At 37.4% G+C, this 17,723-nt stretch overlaps 1 protein-coding gene and 1 non-coding gene across 2 annotated transcripts in view; one reads left to right on the forward strand and one right to left on the reverse strand.

The window, feature by feature from the left end:
• The window catches only part of SEMA3D (semaphorin 3D), a 155,337-nt gene that overhangs the window by 106,635 nt on the left and 30,979 nt on the right, over window positions 1–17,723 (reverse strand). The window lies entirely within an intron of this gene.
• On the forward strand, window positions 1,017–1,120 carry LOC118620564. The gene has a single exon (XR_004957475.1). It is a non-coding gene; the product is annotated as a U6 spliceosomal RNA (small nuclear RNA).

The raw sequence follows: 17,723 nt of genomic DNA on the forward strand, positions 1-17,723 counted from the left end.
CATAGTTAATATAAACATCAACATAGTTAATATAAACATTCAACAAGTACCTAACAGCCTGAGATATTTTCTGTAGCCTAGTCAGTACACTTCGAGATCACCTCACACCTCACACTTAAAAATACAATGTTCACAAAATCTTTAAGAATCTCTCTTGAACGTTAAATAACATCAACAGTTTTGAGGCAATGATTATGAATATTCTCATTGCTTTCTGATTCATCAGCAGTAAAATGACCTACATATTTTCGTCTTGTATAAGCAATATCATGCCACATTAAAAGTTTAATTAAGCAGGACAAAACAAAGACACACTCCTCTTTCTAAAAGTTGCTGCAAGTTTTGCGCAGTGGTAGTATCTAAAAGCTGATGCAGCTGTGTCACTCCCTTGGAAAGTTACACAGTAATGTTTCTCTTTCACTTATCAAAGAAAGGCATATGAGAAGCAGAGATGCCACTCGCACGAATGCTGTATTTTATTTGTCCTGAAATATTCCCACACAATTTTGGTGAGGAGTAGTCCCTGGGACCTTGGAATTTAGATAACAGAAATCTCAAATATGTAGGAAGCTGACTCCTGCTCTCTCCACCCACACACAGGACAGACATCAGAAATCAAACAGATCTCCGTGGGTCTGGATGAGCCCAAGAATCCTTCTCAATGTAATTATCCAGGGTGTAACCACTCATTTTACCACAACTAAATAACTAAGGGGTTGCAAATTGGTTTTAATTTTAGTGCTACTCTTATAGATCAATTTGATAACAGAAAACTACTGTGGGAAACAGGAGTAAATAAATTTATAAGACTTCTCCACTTGGAAGAGGTAATGTATGGTGTGAATGTTTTAAAATAAGTATGTCTGTTAAGTTAGTCCTCATATTCTATAACTTACTGACTTCACCACGTTGATATGTTTGTTCTCATATTTCACAATTGACAAATTATTTCCAAAAATAATTTGTGCATTTCCACTTGGAAGAGTCAGATAGAAACTTCAAAAAATATATATGTAGTGTTCTCTTCAGCAGCCCATACACTGAAATTGGAACCATACATAGATTAACATTGCCCCTGGACACAGATGGCACACAAATTCATGAAACATTCCATATTTTTTAAAAAGAATGCAAGCAAAAATAAATAGGTATATCTTTTTTCTTTTAGAGGTACAGAATATAGATTTACCAGTATAAGAAATATCATTCTAATAAAATGAATAGTGACTTCAGTCACTTTACACATGTTTATTTAATATAAAGTTATATTTTAAACACATTTTTGCAAGAGATTTAATATTAATTTTCTAATGAAAATGTAGTGTGGGTTGCATATTTTAAAATACAACCTTTGATCTAGTTATATTGATTTTATTTGCTTATATGTATCCTAAATCCAAAATGGTTTCTCTTTTGTTTTTTGAAGAATTCTACTTCATGTTGAATACAAATAGGCAGGAGGAACTCACAAGTAAAATGCTGCAATCTCCCTAGCAATTATTGTTTCATTCATAATTATTACAATTCATGAACATTTATCATTTGATAAAGTGAAAATGTCAGGCAATTTATGTTTAATTATTTAATTAAATATAAGGCAAGTTACAGAAACATTCATACAGTGATAAGGCCTTCTAACAACACCCTAAGGAAATTCTAATTATATCTGGTCTTTGTTTCATCTTTGGAGAAGCAATTTAATTGACTCAAGTTACCAAGTGCGAGTTAAGTCGAATTTCCTTTGGCCTAACTCAGAGGAGTCAAAACAACTGAATAGAATGCAAAAGAGGAAGTTACAGTTTGTTCATAAAAACCTAATTAAACACACACACAAAAATCTGAATCATGAAAATGCAAGTGGCCATCTCTATCAAAGAGCAGGATTCAACTTTCTGAATGATTACAAAGAAATGGGAAAATGCTGCTTTAGACGCTGTATGGGACACGCATTTGAACAACCAAGGGTGCAATGACTACTCTAGGATCCCAGGACAGAGAGGTAACAGAGTTGAGCTCTGGGAATGACAACTGAGAAATAAGGAGGGGAACACTGAAGGAAAGGCTTGCATAACTAAAACTGGCTGCGGTAGAAATTTTTACAGATGGGAAGTTCCAGTTCTCCAGTTTGGGGTCTAATCTGCCCAAGTAACTTTCTTCATGAAGCCTTGGGTGAGAACAGTCTCTCCCTTCCTTTTTCAGGACTCAGCTCCACATTTCCTTTACATTTGGGTTTCTTCCCCCAACCATCCTGGAATTCTAATATGCTTGTGTTTATCGTATCTATCTGCCACTTTCTTTTTGCAAGTAAATTCAGTTCGGGATCTGTTCCTAGACATAAAGATTAATAAAATGCAATGGAATTCAAGGATGTGAGTTCGAGTTCCTACTGTACTGCTGGTTAGCAGTGAATGCTGCGCATTCAAATACTATCTCAGTGTTATTCTCAGAATGAACTTACTCTCCCTGGAATACATCTGATCTCCAAATGGTCCCTTCCTATAGGTGTCCCCATTAGTATCGCCTACCCAGAAAGGCCTTCTCTGAAGACCAATCTAACATAGTTTCCCAAGAATGTTACATTTTTTAAAGAACACTTAACAATAAGTCATATTTTCTTATTTGTTTTCTTTTCTCTTCTCCATCAACCTCCCCTTCCCCAGCAATTTAGAGGCACCATGAGAACAGAGGTCTATATGGTTTTAGTCTCCACTATATTCCCAGCATTTAAAAGAGTGCTAGGAACATAGCAGGGGTTCTATAACATGCATTGTGAGAAAGTGAAAGAAATGCTATTGTATCATACAAATGAAAAGAAATTTTAAAGAATCCACAAATGGATTGGTAATTTTGAGTATGTGGTGCAATTATGTTTGTGAATAGAGTTCAAAATTTTGTTAAGAATATAGGCCACAGTCTCCATTATCTTGGAGTATATGACTCACTGAAGTCCAGTGGCCACTGCTCTTGAGTGGCAAGGGACATCGCTTCTTCCTACCATCCTTAGCACCTGGCACCGTATCACATGCATAATAAACATTCATTAATTACTGCAAAGTGATCTGCACAGTTTCCCTGAAATTGGAGACAGAGTTCTTGTCAGAGTCCTGGCAGACATGTGAGCAGTCTGACAACATCCTGACGGTCTGTTACAGTGACCAGATGGGACCTGCACATCGGCACCCGAGCTGGGGAGCAGCACATCCATGAACGAGGCGATTGTTCACCTCTGTGACTGCCGAAGAGTATGTGCTCCGCAGGCAGTAGGAACAGATTAATCACCATGAAACTAAGCAGGGTGCCTTATAGCAAAAGTTAATTTATTGGGATGTCCACATGGTTTCCAAGTGTTTATATTTTCTTAATTTCATGTATTAAGAATAAAGAGGATGGCAATTTTCTTTTAACAATAACTTTATGTTAAATAAGAAAGTATTTATTCTGATCTTTCCCCCTAAATAACAGACTTATAGGGTAAAGCACTGGATGGGAATGTCTTATTCAACCATGAAGTGAGTTAATGAACTCGAGTCAGAAGGTCATTCTGATTTATAAAAGCATTTCTGCTTCTACTCAATATAAAGCAAGCAAGTACAGGATTCTCGTGTATGAAAACCCTCTTGTTTTAGACTTCCTTAAGGAAGGGAAAATAACAAAGTCCTTTTCATGCTACACAAAGATGGGTGTTTAAATATTCCACTGAAAATTATTACATTCAAAGTTATAAACTCGTCTAGCTTAGTTATTTTCCTAATAAAAATGCCTTAAAATAGGGCATAATTTAATGAATTTCAAGTAATCTGACTAATTTTTATAATTATATACCTAGATTTCATGTTCAATTAGAAGAAACATAATATAATAATAACATTATGATTGCTAGGTGGAAGAAAAAACATTTCTAAATATAGAATTACTTTTTTAACATTCTGCTAAATAAAAAATATCAGTCCTCTTAAAGTGTGTAAATTCTAGTGTAAACATTTCATCTTCAAGTTTATCCATTGTTTTCTTTTAAATAATTCTGATTATTTTTTGGTTAAATAACCAGCAGAGTAAAGTTCTTAAGTAAATGTGAGGACCTAAATTTTAGCAAGATGAAATGAAATTGTCTCATGTTATTCCACAAAAATATGAAGTTAAGTAGACTGTATAATGTACATATTGCTTCAGTACATTGTTTTTTCATTTCAAAACCAGTAGGAAAACTTCTTCCCCTACACCCCAGAAACGTTTTACAATTTTTTACATTAAAAACAATTGTAGATTACTTTAAGCAGAAAATGTTTAAATATTATACTGTTTTTGCCTTCAGTACCATAAGTTTAGCTAGAATGTTTTTGTTGGGTGGGGCCTACTTAAAGATCTTCACTTTTGCTTAGCTAACATAGCAATTCTTTGAACATTTTATGTGCAATATTTAATGTTTACAGTTTCAAGAGAAAAAAATGTAAATTAATAAAATAAAGGAATAAAAAGGACTAAGTATTATCTCAAAATGACAATAAACTATTTAAAGATTAATTTTGAAGATTATTTAAAAATGGTTCAATACATGTCCTACATTTTTTTATGTAGACATTTGGTTATAGCTTAGCTTTGTAGAAACCCAACAAAATTATTATTGAAAAGCATGGGAAACAAGATGTAAAACAGCAAATGTTTTGATTGAGGCTATTAATATCTAAAAGGTAAATAATATAAATAAGAATATTAACATTTTCCATTTGGTTACTCCTCTGATTCCAGTGTGTATACTTCAGGAATGATATACAATGAGCTCACGCATTACATCTGGAGGTAGAGCAAACGTTCTTTTGAGTGCTCATTTTATGGCTTAGTAGTATAGCAAGATGTTAAAGGAGAAGTTTTTGCTGAGAAAAAACTCAAAATGAAAGGCAAGCTCAAGATGCACATATTTTCAAAGTAGATGGCCAAGAATCATTTTGATGTTTTCACCCAAGTTTAAACCATAAAATAGTGAGACACTTGAGAAGAATACTTCGTCTGAGACAAATATAGCATGTGTCCTACTACCCCTAAGGTGAAGATTGGTGACAGGGAAGGGGCTTTGGAGGGACCTTATGAAGCACTTGCTGTTGAACATGAAGTTCATGGAACATCGTGGACTAGTGTCTACAGGGTGAGAGAAAGACTGACAAGCTGCAATGAAATCAAAGAATAGGCTCAATGGCTGTACTAGTATCAGCCTAAACTTTCAGGTGTATCCAGGAAAATGCATGTGACACTTTCTATGGAGCAGATGTGAGCCATGTCACTCAGTAATTGGATGGCATGAGATCACCTTTGGTCCCGCTCAAGAGTGTTGAGAAAAGACTTTAGAAGTTAACACCTGAAGAATTGCCATCTATTACAGGATAAAGAATGAGAACATACCAATCAGAGGACAAATAAAGTCATCCTAATCCAGAGAACAGCAAGGAAAAGAACTCTAGAAAGTGAAAATTCCAAAAACTCACAGAAGTGCCTGTGAAGGGAGCCACCCTTAAACATCTGACGAGGCCAGAAAGTTGAGAGGTCCCTGGATCAATGACAATAGAGTAGACACTTCTCTGAACCTTCTGCCCTTTTCTTGTCCCAGTTTGACTCTAGATGAGTCAGACACTGTGGTTAACAAGATTCTGGAAAAGGAGGAGCACTAGGAGGACTGGAAGAAGCCTCTGAACATTTCCCTACGCTGGGCGTTCCCTCACCTGGCACGCTCAAGCAGGGAGAGGGAGAGGGAGAGGAGGTTCAATTTTAAATGAGGTTGGGAGTTTTACTACATTAGACTGAACCTTTTAGTTGCTGGATAACAACTGTCAGTAATACCTAACAGTGGCCTGAAAAGCCAGATGGCTGCTCTGACAGGTGTGGCCCAGTTGGTTGAGTGTCATTTCATGCACCGAAAGGTCATTGGTTCGATTCCCAGTCAAAGCACATACTCAAGTTGTGGTTCAATCCCCGGTTGGGGTGCATATGGGAGGCAACGGATTGATATTTCGTTTTCTCTCTCTCTCTCTCTTGCTTCATCTCGTTCTAAAATCAATTATATATATATATATATATATGAAACAGGCCTGCTGAAGTTACTGAACAGCCCCAGGAAAAGAATTAAAAGGGATTGTGGGAAGTAAAATACAGTTGTTTATTATTAGTCTCTCTGAGTTGACATACCGGTTGCTATTAGATTAGTAGGTGAAATAAATAATAATTGTAGTCTCAGAGTAAGTTTATTTCTCATTGGTCTACTCATCTGCCTCTATAGCCCACTTGAAGAAAAAAAAAGAAAATCAAGAAACAAATGTTTGAATAAAACAGATACAAAAGTAGTGCTTAGTTTAATAAATCATTCCCTTTGTGACCTGTTTGCTTACATCCTAGTTTGGAGGTTCATTCCACCCATGCATGGTTTGAACTTGTTCCAAAATGAGTAACATTTTCAAATGGAAAGATCCCAACAATTTATTAACTCAGAAGCTCAACTAAGTAACATAACCAAACAGAGAATAATAGACATTTTTTTTTTTTTTTACTGTCAACCATGGCTCCATTAAAAACAGAGGAAGAGATTTTCAGCCTGTATATATTACTCCTGAAGTTTACATGTAGAGGGCCTTGAATTTTATATGAATTATTGCTAGGACTGCTTAAGGCTGGCTGAAGTGGAGAGTGTCCACTTGTAGTCACAGTGACAGATGGCATGTAGTTTAAAATCATTTGTTTAGAAATCATAGGTCCTTAAACCATATTGTGCAAATGTCAAACACTTTCATTATTATGATGTCTGCCCTGACCAGGTTTCTAATGCATCACTTATAAATAAATAATAAACGGATGTAAATGTCCATCTACCATTAAACCTTTTTCAAAGACTATTAAAATGTGTTTTATATATCCTCCCACTGATCCTGGAGATGAAGTAGAGTATTAAAAGTGAGGGCAGGGAAATCTAGTTTTGTTAACTTAAACCATCAAATTTCAATTGGTGTGCTGAAAGAATTTTTAAAACATGCAATACCTGACTAGTCAGGGACACTGACTTATTTTCCCTTAGACTGTCAAATAAAAAAAATTAAAAAAAAATAAAAATTACAACAGCTAACACAACAATAGCTATCTAGTATGAATGAATCAAATTTACTTATTTTTGTGAGATTGGCAACATTTTTGGAGTAATAATAAACAACTGAATTTTAGTACTTAGTTTATATGTGCCATTAGATGAAAAAGGTTGAAAATCATTGACTTAAACTATGAGACATATACACATGGAGAAGAAATAACTCTCTTCTACTCCATTTCTCAGACACATTTTTCCCCATTCTAACTGAACAAGAAAACAATAAACTTTAAGTTCCAAATCCAAATGCAAGCTATTTTTAGTTAATCAGTTAACAAAGAATTAATTTCAAACTCATTTAAGTATCATGCACAACTTGTAACACCCCCACTCCCTACCCCCTGGCCCTGACTTCCTATAATATGTGATCTACATGTCTCATTATTTTAGATATCTAAAGATTTTCTGTCTTCTAACTCATTTAACTGTGTTTTGCCTTGTGTCCCTAACTAGGGCATGAGCAATGACAAGACCTGAGTTTTATCTTCTATTATAATGTTCTTAGTACCAACAATAAATACTCAAATAACTTTTTAATGAAAAAAATAAAAATTAAAAAAACCCTAACTAAAGCACAATGAAAGAAAACAAATTATTGAGTTGTCACTAAAAAAATAATTCTATTTTAATTCTACAAATGCATATAATTGATTCCAATATCAGAGACTGACAAATCCAAATCAATATTTTAGATATAATTTTGCTAGAAAATATAGTCAATAATTCTAAGGTCATATTTACTTATGTAAGTTTTAAAAATATATTCTCAATATATTTACTATTTAGTGTATAATGCTGAACAGTAGTACTAGAATAATGGTAGAGTCTTTAAATCCTTAAGTCAAATTGCAATCTACTCCCTCCCAACAATGTCACTTCCAACAACAGTGATAATTTGAAGGGAGAAAACGTACAGGATATCAGAAAATTTGAAGAGATCTGCAGCAGACAAGATTTCATAAAGCTCAGATTACAAAAAAATAACAGAGAACTTTTATTGAAGCAAATAAACTCTTACATAAGTAAGAAAAGTAATTGTAAAGATTAGCAGATTTTTCAATTTCTACCATGCATGGTGGAAAAAATAAATTATTATAAGGATTTTTACTTGCACCGAATACTTTCCAAGATTATCTTCTGAAAGAAAAATAAATCCTTACAGATAATTTCCTTATTGAATTAACTAATCTGATAATTCTCTTCAAATAGAAAATACATGTATTTCGTTTTGATTGAGACAACTTTTACGTTTGCCTCAGGTAACCTACGTTAATGAGAAAAAAATTAGTAAATTATATTTTTCAGAAAGCTTGTCTTCTATTCCTTCTCACTAAGTGTAGTAATCAATGTGATTGATTTTCTGAACATTTCTTCCACCTCAGGTAATTGATTGATGTAAGCAAATTGTAATTACCTAATCCCTCTTTTGATTTTAAGGATTTGAATTGATGTGTTTCTAGCCAATGCGATGTGAGGGAGGGTTTTGCGAAAAGTTTTCTTGTTCTTGAGAAAGGGATATGATAAATGACAATCTTTTATCCCTTTACATTTCCTTGTCTTCATGTGATTCACCAAACTTTCCAGCCATTATGCTATCAACCTAAGGATAATGCCAACACCAAGAATGGCAGACAGAAGAGATAGAAAGAACTGTATCTTTTATAACATCATTAAGCAGAAGATATTACCATCTCCACAAAGTAAGAGTGATGAACAATGAACGGTGGATAAAAACACAAAGTAGAAATGTTTTGGGAAAAGCCTAGAAGTCAATAGAAATCTGGAGTTCATTCAAGTTTCTCAGAAATCAAGAACTGCCAGAAGTGTATAAAACAATAAGAAATATGATAAGATTTTTATTTTTTAAGAGATAATATTGATGGTCATGGTGAATAGATTAGATAGAAAATAGAGATTCTCTTTTAAAGATAACCCCAGCTAAATAATGTAATCAGCTTGGCCCGTTAACTGAAGCTTTTGTTGGAACTGCATCACAGATCAGCTTCCCTTTGTCTAACATTACTTCCTCAGTTACTCTCTCACATGTGTTGATCCCAAGCATACCACCTTAAAAATATCCTATATGTTAACCTTTATCTCATAATTAGCTTCTGGGGGGACTCAATCTGTAACAAAATAGTCAGGAGTGGTAAATACTGTTGCAGATCCATTTCTTGCCCTTAGAACGAGATCTTTTCTGGCTGGTTCTAAGGGATTCATTGTGGTCTGGTGTTGGGGAAAGGGTATGTCAAATAATGTGCATATTTGTCTCAAACTTTCCCTAGAAAGAAATTCACATCCCTTAACTAAGAGAGGCCTTACAAAGAAAATTTAGAAAATCCCCTTAAAATGTGAGGTATCATATCTCCCATAATGTGTGTTAATACTCTTAAATTTATTATTGAGTCCCTACAGAAAGGAGTCCTACTGCTCAAAAAAATAAAATAAAATAAAAAATCAAAATCTTATCTTTCTTATCTAAATGTTAGAGAGGTTAGAAAGTCTACTTTATTTTTACTCTCTAGATTGTAAAAATGAACTAATGGTCTCATTTTTGACTTTCTTCTACAGTAGTTTACTCATCAAAGCTTATTGAGCATATACCAGTACATCCATTGTAGAAGACTCAAAATCTATTCTGAAAAGGGTAAAGATAACAAGAAGAGTATTATTAAATATTTACTACCAAATTAGTTTTGTACATAATTTTTCTATAACTTCCATTCATTCCCTACTAAAGGCATGCGGGCAATATGAAATAATGATGGTTATTTTTAACAGGCATAGTCTTGTTTGTACAAAAACTTTAAGTAAAACATATATCCTGAATTTGGATACTTCAATTGAATATGCTCTACAAACATTTTCTTAAAAATTTCCCAGAGGAAATGATCATCCTGAATAACCAACTGAATACTAGCTGAAGAGAAATCTTACAACCAAGGATTTACTGAAGAAACTACATGGAGACTGGTAGAAAGGGCAACTATGTGAAAAGGGCTGGCCTCGCTCCCATAGATGAGCAGCAGCTGAGGTTCTGGAGGGATATCTCAGCTGGAGAGGGATTCTCCTGAGAAGCATGGGGTCTCCCTAGTCCAGAGCACCAGAGCTGGGACGAGGTACCCACATAACCTGTAGCTGTGAAAATCAGTGAGGATTCTGTCTATCAAGGAGAGACAGAACTCCACTAGAGACACAGGCACCCACCAAAAGGGCTAGCACACAAAATTTCATTCACAGCCACTCACCCTGGGGTCTGGTAGAGTAAGCGCTGAATGGACTAGTTGCATGAGGAGAATCTGGCATTTGTGTCTCTGGGGAAAGAACTGAAGGGAAGGCTTCCAGGATCCTTATGCAGAGTCATTCTCCCATACCACAGACACCATCTTTCTTGGGTGGAGCATTCTCCTTCAGATGGCATCAGCCTGAGGGAAAGCAATAGCACCACCCTTTGGATTCACTGTCACCCCACTCTACAGAGCTCACTCACACCCTGCTGGGAAGTCAGCTGCATTGGCTGGGATGTAGAAGTGGTGTCAGTGACTGAGTTGTGTGGCTTTGAGAAAAAAGGACATTCCCTCCACTTTCATGAACCTGACTAGTGCTTCCCCTTCACAGGAGATCTACTGTCCCCACTCAATGGGCACCCAGCGGCCCACCCACCAAGAACTGGGAAAAATATGGGACAGAGTTGTGTAGTTCTGGGTGGGGGGCACATGCCCTACCTTGCCCAAAGCCTGACCAGCACCTTGCTATCACAGGAGATCAAATAGCTTCATCCTCCCAACTCCCAGAGGTCCCATCCTGCTGAGCTTAGGCTCCTCCCAGTATAATCTGGGAACAGACTGAATTGTGTGGCTCTTGGACAGGAAAAAATATTCCCTTCACACAGCCAAATACTGGTCTGTGTGAATCTGAAAAACTTTATTGGTCTTACCCTGATGACTCCCCGAGACCTCACCGCATAACAAAGGTATGTGAGAACCCAGCAGGTAGCATCTACAATTGGTATGCCCAGGGATTTTTGCTGAGTGGCCTCAGACCCAGCACTGGAACCAAGTTACATGCGCATTAAACTGGTGAATGCCACTAGTCCATACCTGGTGACTCACTGAGAACCTACCTCATGTACTTGGAATACCACCAGTGTCTCTTTCAGTGACTGAGACAGGTAGAGGCAGATCTTGAGTGTCTTAGGACTTATGCTGATCTTGTTCCAGGCCTAGTACTTGTAAAAACCAGCCTTGATGGGCAGCTTGATCTTTCCCATGAACACCCAGGCCCAGCAAGGCAGCCACAAACTGAATCACTTGGTAGCTCCAAACAGGTTGCCCATGGCCAGTCACATGCAGTGTTTGACATTGGCTTATGCCTCAGTCCTCCTCACAAACCCATAACCAACACACTCAGTGGCCAGATTCAGTAAACATCAGAGCAGGATCCAATAAGCTTCACAAGTGGCATGTCCAAAAGGAGATATAAGCAGGCACCAGACGTTGCCAAAGTCTGCATTGTGTGCTTAGCACCTGTACAGCAGCTCATGAACCATGGTTGGGGTTGACCCTCACAGTCAGCCACCTTGAGGGTTGATCCCACTAATAAATGGGCAAAAAGCAATGAAGACTCAATTAAAACAGGAGGGTTCACATACCCAAACAAGAGAAATTCTGGAGCACCCAACTCTGGTGATCACGGGGACTGTGCAATGGACCCCACAGGACACCTACAACATAAGGCTACCCTACCAAGACTGAGAGTCATAGTAGATCAATCTAATACATAAAAACAAACAAAAAGAGGCAGCCAAAATGAGGAAACAAAAAACTTGTTCCAAATGAAAGAACAGAAGGAAGTTCCAGAAAAACAGCTAAAAGAAAAGGAGGCAAGGAACTTAAAAGATACAGAATTAAGAAAGATGATTATAAGGATGCTCAAGGACTTAGCAAGAACAACAAGGCACTTAGGGAAAACTACAACATGGAAAAGGTCATAGAAACAAAAAAAAAAGAACTAGTTAATAACGAAGAATACAGCCTTGCCCGGTTTGGCTCAGTGGTTAGAGTGTTGGCCTGCTTTCTAGAGAGACCTGGGTTCAGTTCCTGCTAATAGCATGTACCTCAGTTGCAGTTTGTCCCCAGCCCTGATTGGGTCGTGCGGGTAGCAGCCACTCGATGTGTCCCTTTCATGTCGATGTTTCTCTCTCACTCTTCCTCCCACTCTATCTGAACAAAAAATGAAAAAGTGTCTTCGGGTGAGGATTAAAAAAAAAAAAGAAGAAGAAGAATACAATATCTAAAATAAATAATACACTGAAAAAAATACACAGAAAGTTGGATGAAACTGAGGTTTGAATCAGCAATTTGGAAGACAAGGTAGCAGAAAACAGCCAATCAGAGTAGCAAAAAGAAAAAAGAATTAAAAAAAAAAAAATGAGGATAATGTTAGAAACCTTGGGACAATGTGAAGCATAATAACATCTGCATAATAGGGATACCAGAAGAAGGCAAGAGAGAGCAAAAGGTAGAGAATCTATTTGAAGAAATAATGACTGAAAACTTCCCTATCCTGGTGAAGGAAAAAGTCACACAAGTCCAGGAAGAATAGAGAGTCCCAAACAAGACAGACCCAAAAAGTCCTACACTAAGACACATAGTAATTAAAAGGGCAAAGGTTAAAATCAGGAAGAATCTTAAAAGGTGCAAAAGAAAAACCGTTAGTTACTGACAAAAGCTCCCACTAGACTGTTAGCTGATTTTTCAACAGAAACATTTTGGGCCAGTAAGGATTGGCATTAACTATTCAAAGTGATGAAAAGGAAGAACCTACAATCAAGACTACTTTACCGAGTAAGGCTGTCATTCACACTTGAAAGAGAAATAGAGTTCCAGGCAATAAAAAGCTGCAGAGTTTGTTATCACCAAACCAGTATTACAAGAAATGTTAAAGGGCTGCTTTAACAAGGAAAAGATGGGGGGAAAAAGGTCAGAGAAAAATAGTTAAAAGAGTAAAATGACAATACATATGCACTGATCCATAATTACTTTAAGTGTAAATGGCTTAAATACTCCAATAGGAAAACATAAGATAGCTGAACAGATAAGAAAACAAGATTGATATATATGCTGTCAGTAAGAGACCCAACTCAGAATGAAAGATACACACAGATTAAGAGTAAGGGATGAAAATATATTTCATGAAAATAGAAAAAAAAAAAAAAAAAGCTGAGGTAGCAATATCTGTTTCTGACAAATAGACTTATAAAATAAAACTATAGTAAGAGCCCTGGCTGGCATGGCTCAGTTGTTAAAACATTGACTTATGGACCAAAGGGTAGCAGGTTCAATTCCTGGTCAAAGGCACTTACCTGGGTTGCAGATTTGGTCTTCAGACCCAGTCAAGGCACGTGTGGGAGGCAACCAATTGATGTGTCTCTCTCAATTGACGCTTCTCTCTCTCTCCCCATCCCTTCTTCTCTTCCACACTCTCTAAAAATCAATGGAAATAATATCCTCCACTGAGGGTTAACAACAACAGCAACAACAGACTATAGTAAGAGACAAAGAAAGACACATGTAATGACAAATAGAGGAATCCAACAAGAAGATATAACCCTTGTAAATATTTATGCACCCAACATAGGAACATCTAAATATGTAAAGCAAATCTTGATATAAATAAAGACATTGACAGTAATACAGTCATAAAAGGGGATGTAAAAACCCTAGTAACATAAATGGATCTAGAAAATCAACAAGAAAAGTGGGGCCTTAAATGATACACTAGATCAAATAAATTTAACTGATATCTTCAAAACATTTCACCCCAAAGAAGCAGAATATATATTCTTTCCAAGTGCACATGGAACACTTTCTAGGATAGACAACATGTTAGAACACAAAACAAGTGACAATTAATTTAAGAAGATTGAAATTAAACAATGAATGGGTAAAAAAAAAAAAAAAATGAGTTCAAAGAAGAAATCAAAATATACCTTGAAACAAATGAAAATGAGAACAGAACAACCCAAATACTATTAGACACAGAGAAAGAGGAAAACCCATAGTATTACATGCCTATCCCAAGAAACAGGAAATATCTCAAATAAACAATCTAACTTCACACTTAAAGTAACTTGAAAAAGAACAACAAAGCCCAAAGTGAATAGAAGAAAATAATAAAGACCAGAGAAAAAATAGACAAATAGAGTAAAAAAAAAAAAAAAAAAATACAAAAGATCAATGAAAACAAGAGTTGGGTCTTTGAAAAGATAAATAAGATTGAAAACCTGTAACAAATTCATCAAGAAAAAAAGAGAGAAGAATCGAATAACATAAAATTTTAAATGAAAGTGGAAGCAATAATTGACACTAAAGAAATACAAAAGATTGTAAGAAAATATTGTGGCCTGGCCGGTATGGCTCAGTGGTTGAGCATTGACCCATGCACCAAAAAGTCACCAATTTGATTCCAGTCAGGGCACATGACCAGGTTGTGGGCCCGATCCCCAGTGGGGCATGCAGGAGGTGGCCAATCAATGTTCTCTCTCATCGATGTTTCTATCTCTCTCTCTCCCTCTCCCCTCCTCTCTCTTTAAAAATCAATAAAGAAAAAAAATTTTTTTAAAAAGAAAAATAAGAAGGGAGAAAAAATGGCGGCAGAGTGAATGGAAGCTACACAGACCATCTCCCAGGACCAAACTGGAATTACAACGAAAATAAAGACAAGTCACCAGGAAGGGGCAACCAAAAGGCAGCTTGGAGGACCACATAACCAGGGACACTGACTCATTCCTGGTAGACTGGCGAGGACGCGAGAGGGAGCCGGGAGCTTACCGTCCGCAGCAGCCTGGGCTGGGACCTGCTGCGGCCTCAGCTGGGACCTCTGCGGCCTCGGCTGGGACCAGCGGCCTCGATGGAAGCTGCACCCTCGGCTGGGTCCTGTGGCCTTGGCTGGGAGCAGCAGCTGCCTCGGCTGGGTCCTGCGAACATGGCTGGGTGCTACGCCCTCGGCTGGGACCTGCCGCAGCCTCCGCCACCCTTAGCTTGGAGCAGCACCCTTGGGTTAAAGCCCCAGGTGGCTCCACGGTGGCACAGAGCCCAGACAGCAGCTAAATTGTCTGCAGCCACTCAACTTGGGCTCCAGCAGAGGGAGGGCAGACTGGACTGGAACTGTGTGGGGACACTCGGGATTTGGAGGATGATCAGAGCTTTTGCTGAGTGCAGCCACTCAGGACTGTGGTCATCTTACTCCTTCCCAGGGCCCTGGGGAGAGGCAGCGGCCCCTCCCTCAGAGATTCAACCCCACCTGGTGGCTATTGAAATGCTAATTTAGGCGCATTAACAACCAGCATCTGCCCCACCCTCTGGAAATCCTTTACACTGAGCACCTGAGGGAGTTTTTCAGTCAACTCAGAAACCAAGGTTCTTCAGGTGACACCTACTAATAGCCTCCAGGCAAAAAAGCTAGAGGATAACTACCATTCCCTGGGCTAGCAACTCTAACCAGGAAAGTTAAGACTTGACAGTGGTGTTTAAAGTGGGTCCTCCCTGCCTCATCCAAACCCAGGAGAGGGAGCCACAAACAGCAGAACACCAACACCCACAGGGAAAATTTGGCAGACTCCAAAGCCCACTGAGATAGCCAAAATGGTGAAACACAGAAACAAAAGCCAAATAAAAGAACAAGAGACCCCTACCAAAGATGAGATAAATGAGGTGCAGTTAAGCAAGTTAACAGAACTAGAATTCAGAGCCATGACCTTGAGGAAGCTCAACAGCATGTGTAAGGACATGAGCACCATGAGTAAAGACATAGAAATGTTGAGAATCAACCAGTTGGAAATTAAAAACCACCAAGAAGAAATGAAGAATGACATATCAGAAATAAAAAAAAACATTGGAAAGTCTAAGGAGCAGAGTAGAGGAAGCTGAGAACCTGATCAGTGAATTAGAAGACAGGGTAGAAAAAATCAACGAAGCAGAAAGCCAAAAGGAAAAAATAATTAAAAAACAGGAAAACAGCTTAAGAGAACTGTGGGACAACTGGAAACGTAATAACATTCATATCATAGGAGTCCCCGAAGAAGGAGAAAATGAGCAAGGGTTAGATAATATATTTGAATAAATAGTGACAGAAAACCTAATTTGGTGAAGGAAGAAGGTATTCAAGTTCAAGATGCACAGAAAGCCCCAAGTAAGAAGAACCCAAACAAGCCCACATCAAGACACATAGTAATCAAAATGCCACAAATTAAAGACAAAGAGAGAATCCTAAAAGCAGCAAGACAGAAGCAACAGGTTACCTACAAAGGAAACCCCATAAGGCCCTCAGCTAACTTCTCACAAGAAACACTACAGGCCAGAAGGGAATGGCATGAGGTAATCAAGGTCATGAAAAACAAGAATGTGAATCCAAGACACTCTACCCAGCAAGGCTATCATTCAAAATGGAAGGTCATAGCACTACAGGCCTACCTCAAAAAACAAGAAAAATCTCGAATAGATTATCTAACCTCACAACTTAAAGAACTAGAGAGCAAACATAAAAGAAAACCCCAGAGCAGGTAGAAGGAAGGAAATAGTAAAGATCAGAGCAGAAATAAATAAAAAAAAATTTAAAGAGCTGTTTTTTCAAAAGATTAACGAGATTGATGGACCCTTAGCTAGACTTACCAAGAATCAAAGAGAACCCAAATACACAAAATCAAAAATGAAAGAGGAGAAGTAAAAACTGACACCACAGAAATACAAAAGATCGTTAACAACTACTATGAGCAATTATATGGCAACAAATTCAACAATCTAAGCGAAAGGACAAATTTCTAGAAACACATAGTCTCCCAAAACTGGACAAGGAGGAGATAGAAAACTTGAATAGACCAATAACAATCGAAGAAATTGAAGATGTAATCAAGACTCTCCCTGCCAACAAAAGCCCAGGCCCGGATGATTTCACAGAGGAGTTTTACCGAACATTCAAAGAAGAACTAATACCCATTCTCCTCAAACTATTTCAAAAAATTCAAGAAGGAAGACATCCAAACTTGTTTTATGAAGCCAGCATAATTCTAATTCCAAAACCAGAAAAAGACACTACAAAGAAACCTACAGGTCAGTATCCCTGATGAACATAGATGCCAAAATCCTAAACAAAATACTAGCAAATTGGATCCAGCAATACATGAAAAAAATTATCCACCATGACCAAGTGGGAGTCATCCCAGGGATGCGAGGCTAGTACAATATTCACAAATCAATAAACGTGATGCACCACATAAATAAAATGAAGAATAAAAACCACATGATCATATCAATAGATGCCGAAAAAGCCTTCGACAAAATCCAGCATCCATTTCTGATAAAAATGCTCAGCAATATGGGAATAGAGGGATCATATCTCCACATAATAAAGGCCATATATGAAAGACCTACAGCCAACATCATACTCAATGGGCAAAAACTAAAAGCATTTTCCTTAAGAACAGGAACAAGGTAAGGATGCCCACTTTCACCACTCCTATTTAACATAGTACTGGAAGTCTTAGCCAGAGCAATCCGACAGGAAGAAAAAATAAAAGGGATCCAAATTGGAAAGGAGGAAGTGA

Source organism: Molossus molossus, unplaced genomic scaffold (assembly GCF_014108415.1).
Source record: "Molossus molossus isolate mMolMol1 unplaced genomic scaffold, mMolMol1.p scaffold_m16_p_7, whole genome shotgun sequence".
NCBI lineage: Eukaryota > Metazoa > Chordata > Mammalia > Chiroptera > Molossidae > Molossus > Molossus molossus.